Genomic DNA, 6057 nt, shown 5'->3' on the forward strand with positions numbered 1-6057 from the left:
GGAATGGTGTCTACAACACTTTTCTTCCTGGACTTGCCTCAAAATGAGAGCAGCCAGGTCTCAACCTCATGAGACGATAAGATTATAGGCATGAGCCACTGGCACTAGGCAAGTATAATAGTTTATTATTTTCTTGTGTGTTCTGTCAGTTTCTGTTTCTCACTCCTGTTTTCCTTCCTGTTTTCCTTTTTTTGCCTTATTGCAGGGCACTAGAATATTTGGATCTATTTAGTGTTTTGAGTACACTTTGTATACTTTTCTTCATAGTCATTCTAGTTATGAAAATATATGTATATAATGCATTTTATAATCTATTGTTATTATTTCTGACTTATACTAAAGTAGATAAAAGTTACTTTATTTTCATATAGGTTGTCCTTTTATCTTCTTACACGGGGGATATGTTTTGTTTTGTTGATACTGAGATTTGAATTCAGAGCATGGCGTTTGGTAGACAGTTGTTCTACCCTTTCATCCACATGTCCAGCTCTTAGAATATAAATTTCTTTTTAACTATTTCTTTTATATAGGAGGGAACCCAATGTCAGATGGTATCCCAACTTTTCCTTCAACAGTTCAACAGAATTTAAAATAACACAAGGTTAGATGTGTCAATAATATTCACCCTGATTTTTACATATTTCTTGGTTTCCTTTCTAAAGTTTCCTGCCACATTATGGTATTGTTTCCTTTTTATATGTTCATTATTGATACATCTGCTAGTGACACTTTTCAAATTTTATCATCTGAGAATGTCTTTATTTTTCAACAACTCCTGAGGGATAATTTTCCTGAACCTGGAATTCAGAGTTGATGGTTTTTACTTTCACCATTTGAAAAATGTACTACTTCCTTCCAGACTTTTCTTGATTGAAAAGAGAAATGTCCTATGCTAGCATTTAAATCAGTGTTCCTCTGTAGGTAATATATTTCTCTCTAAATTTTTTTTAAAAAATCTTTATTTTCATAAGTTGCTTATGGTGTGTCTTGTTAAGGATATTTTGGGGGTTTAACCTCGCTTATTTTGTGGTTGTAGTTCCAATGACAGTTTGGCTTTTAACACCCTGGCCATGCTTATCTGGTCAACTTTGTTTGTCTGTTACTAGAAGCCAGGTTGTTATTGAGGAACATGTCACTGGAATGGATTTTTTTTAGGTCTACAGACATGGTGACTTAGCAAGTTTCACAATTGATTCAGACTGGTGATTTTTTTCTTTTCCTAGAACTTACCATAGAAATTTAACAAAAATCCCCTTGAAGATGACTTGACCTTGAGGCTCCAAAGCCAAAGTTGCTGCAGGATCATGACCTGGAACATTTGAATTGGTTAATAAGAGATCTCAAATATGCAATTAAAAGATTGCCTCCAAGGAAACTACGCTGCCAAAAGGAAGGAAGAAACAGAATGGAAATTCTGAAGACTGAAAAAGCAGAGCTTGAAGAATTTGAAGTGGAGAAAATAGCGGACTGGCATATATTAGCTGGCCAGGCAGAATATCTCCTAAAATGGAAGGGCTATTCAGATGCTGATAATACCTGGGAACTGGAAGAATATTTAACTTGTCCAGAGTTAATTGAGGCTTTTCTAAATTCTCAAAAAGCTGGCTTATCTGACAGTGAATCTGATGATAATACATCAGAGAATATAAGAGATGCTGGTGACAACCCAAGTGGTTTTGCTAGGGGTCTTGAGCCTGAACAAATAATTAGTGCCACAAAAAATAATGGAGGATTGATGTTCCTCATGATGTGGAAGAATTTAGACAAACCTGAGTTGGTGCCAGCAAAAGAGACAAATGTTGAATGCCCTCAAGTGGTAATTGCTTTTTATGAATGGAAACCGTATTGGCCTAGAAGATGAAATTCATTAATTTTTTCAGGAATGTATATATGCATTCATTAAAAATACGTATATATAATCTGAGTCCTGCATTGACATTACTGTTAGGAAACAATAACTACATTCTCATGAAATAAATTTCATATGTTGATTTTGAAAGTAGTATTTGTGTGTTCTGTAGTTTTTTGCATAAAATATAATAAAGGCTTTCTGGAGTTGCTTTCTTTATCAGAAAAGAGTATTTGTTTTTAGGCTATATTTACTCCGTATTCAAGAACAGATATTTTAAATGTTAGTCATGTTTTTTTAGTCATTACTTAATCAGAACATCTGTCTTTAACTGCTATGTTGAAAGACCATCCCAATCGTTCTTGTTTAGTTGTATGTGTGGATACATAAAACATGTTTGCAATTCTTTTTTTGGAGATTTTGTTTTGGAGGTACTAAACACCACAACCTATTTCAGGCAAATGCTTTGTCACTCATGCCTGGCCCCTGTTTTTTGTTTTGTTGTTGTTTCTTTGCTTTTTTGAGACTGCTCCCTGGGAAGCTCATTCTGGCCTTGATCCTGCCAGGTATCAGACTGGCCTCAAATTTTAGGTCCTCCTGCCTCTTCCATAGAAATGTAAATGCAATAGGTTGTTAGCACATTTTTCTGAAAGAAATGTATTTTACTACCAATAACTTCACCACCCAGATGAACAAATTAAGACAAATCTTGATTTCCTTTAATTGGCTAAGCAAAACAAAGTAGACTTTGAAAAGTTTCTGTAGTGAGCCAATTTTAGGGTACCTAAGACAGCCCATGGAACAGGAATCAGCTGCTTACAGATTTTTAACTATATGGGGCTGCTGTCCTAAATGAGTGAATAAACTTTTATACTTATTGTCTTGCATACTTCTTATGACCCCAATTCATTTCTTACATGTAGTCTGAATGGTTTTGGTTTACCAGTTCCACAAAAGCCAGAAAAATAACTGTACTAATCAGAGTGCTATCTCACAATACATTTTTGATTAATTTTAAATTATGGTGATGAGTGGTCAATAAAATTTTTATTCGTAACAAAAATTAGAGTCAGGCGCATTGGCTCATGCCTGTCATTCTAGCCATTCAGGAAGCTGAGATCAGAGGATCGATTTAGGAAATCCCTCAGACACTTATCTCCAATTAACTACTCAAAAAAAAGAGCTAGAAGTATAGCTGTGGCTCAAGTGATAGAGATCTACCTTGTTCAGAAAAGCTTTGGGACAATGTGGAGGCCTTGATATCAAGTCCCAAGATTGGCACTCACAGAAGAATAATTAAAGAATGTATTTCCCCATTCTCTGCTCTGATACCATTTTCTCACTCTGGTTGGAAGGATGAGGAACACAAGTAGCCCCTGGTAGACTATATGTGTGACTCCTAGCATGATAACAGTGAGAGGCAGAAGGAAAATCTGGTCTGTGTGCATCCCCTACAGGATGCCTGGTACTCCACTGGTATTGTTCCAGCTTAGGATAAATCTGAATATTTCCTCTTCCCTCATTAAAAAAAAAACCTCTTTCAGAAGTAAAACTCTCCCTCTTTGCAGATGACACGATCTTGTATTTAAAAAATCCCATAGACTCCACTCCCAAATTACTCAAGCTGATTCAAAACATTGGCAAAGTAGCAGGGTATAAAATTAACCCTCAAAAATCAATGGCTTTTCTGTATGCCAACAATGAGAAAAGTGTGGCTGAAATTAGGAAAGCAACTCCATTTGTAATAGCCCCACAAAAAATAAAATACCTAGGAATAAACTTGAAGTGAAGGACCTCTATGATGAAAACTTTAAAAACCTGAAAAAGGAAATCAAAACAGAACTTAGAAAGTGGCAAAAACTCCCATGCTCCTGGATTGGAAAGATCAACATCATGAAAATGGCAATACTTCCCAAGACTATCTACAAATTCAATGCGATACCTATCAAAATTCCAACCTCATTCTTCAAGGAAATAGAAGAGGCAATCCAAAAATTCATATGGAACAATAAAAGACCCCAAATACCCCAAATACCAAACACGATCCTCAACAGAAAGAACACTGCTGGAGGAATATCAATAACAAATTTCAAACTCTATTATAAAGCCATAGTAATCAAAATAGGTTGGTACTGGCACAAGAACAGACCTCAGGACCAATGGAATAAAATTGAAAACGCAGAAATGAACCTACAGACCTATAGCCATCTAATCTTTGATAAGGGAGCTATAAAAAAAAATAGAATGGAAGAAAGACAGCCTCTTCAGTAAATGGTGCTGGCAAAATTGGTTAACTACTTGTAGAAAACTAAAGCTAGTTCCTTACATATCACCCTGCACCAGAATCAACTCCAAATGGATCAAAGACCTCGGAGTCAAAGCAGACACCCTGAAAACATTACAGGATGGAATAGGAGAAACCCTAGGTCTCCTTGTCTCAGGCCGAAATTTTCTTAATAGAGACCCAGAAACACAACAAATCAAAGAAAGGTTGGACAAATGGGATTGCATGAAATTGCAGAGCTTGTGCATGGCAAAGGACATAGCTAGCAAGATCAATAGAAAGCCCACGGATTGGGAGAAGATCTTCACTAGCCATACAATGGACAAGGGTCTCATATCTAAAATATACTTGGAACTCAAAAAATTAAATTCCCCAACAACAAATCCTCAAAGAAACAATTGCCCAATAAATAAGTGGGCTAAAGACTTAAAGAGAAACTTCTCTGAAGAGGAAAGAAGGATGGCCAGTAGGCACATGAAGAAATGCTCAAGTTCCCTAGCCATAAAAGAAATGTAAATCAAAACAACATTGAGATGCCACCTCACTCCACTTAGAATCTCTAAAATCAAGAACTCTAATAATAACAGATGCTGGAGGGGATGTGGACAGAAGGGAACCTTACTGCATTGTTGGTGGGAGTGTAAACTTGTTCAACCACTTTGGAAAGCAGTATGGAGGTTCCTCAAAAGACTTCACATAGAGCTCCCCTATGACTCTGTGATCTGTTCAGTGTCACTCTGTACCCTCCACATATATCCCTTTGTGCGATAAAAAAAAAATTGTGCGATAAAAAAAATTGTACGTTGACTTTCAATTTTTCACAGCCTCTGCCTAGCAAAAATGGCCCATGGGATAAACAGCTGGTATTTGTATCTAAAACACAAATTGGTCACATAAATGCCACGGCATTCTGAAGTTTTGATTTCGATTAACTTTGACAGGATTACTGTATGTTTGATTTTTTAAAACTGAACACTGTGATTATGGGGTTTTGTAACTTAGCAGAACTCTCACTGGTAGAAAAAAATAGACCCGACTTATGTATAACTTTTTGGAAAATTTAATCTGATATCAAAATAGTCACTGAAATACAATTCTGTTGTAAAGTTGTACAGAAAGTTATAGAGATTATATTGCAATGCTGGGACTAGGAGTGAGACTTTTACCATTTGGCATCCAAGTTTAAGTTGGAGGTATTTTTTTTTTTTTGGCCACTTGTGGGGGCTGAACTCTAGGCCTGGGGCTGTCCCTCAGCAATTCAGCTCAAGGCTAGTGCCCTACCACTTGAGCCATAGCGCCACTTCTGGCTTTTTCTGCTTATGTGGTTCTGAGGATTCGAACCCAGGGCCTCATGCTGTGCAAGGCAAGTACTCTATCACTGAGCCACCTTCCCAGCTGGCATCCAAGTTTAATGGTAATTCACAGTGATTCTGCCTGTGGGAACATATAGATCCTTGACCAATTTGGGCCATTGCCACTCAGAAGTTCATGACCACAAATGTAGAGTGTTCCTCTGAGGATGAAAGCCTGAAAATAGAATTGTTTGTGGCAGAAAACTTGGTTGTGATACCATGAATAGGTCCCGTGCTCCTGTACGATGTGACTTAAACCCCCTTTCCTACAGCAATATGATACTGATTTGCAACTTGTGAAATCAGAGGGATCTCTTTTCCTTATTACCACTTAGATAAAAGAAGAAAAGAAAAAAAAAAACCGTGTGTCTTACGGATGGCTTTCTCTGTTTCCTGGATGCTACCTTTAAGAATAACGTTCTGTAGAGATAGCTTCTCACTTGAAGAGTACTCATTTTTTGAGTTCTTCCTAGCTTGGGGCATTTGAAATTTTAAAATTATACGATCTTTCCATTTTTTACTCTCTCCTCTTTAAATTTTTGTCCTTATGTTTATTTTCTTTTGAAAGCTTA

This window comes from Dipodomys merriami, unplaced genomic scaffold (genome assembly GCF_024711535.1).
Source record: "Dipodomys merriami isolate MVZ:Mamm:240054 unplaced genomic scaffold, mDipMer1.0.p SCAF_3, whole genome shotgun sequence".
NCBI lineage: Eukaryota > Metazoa > Chordata > Mammalia > Rodentia > Heteromyidae > Dipodomys > Dipodomys merriami.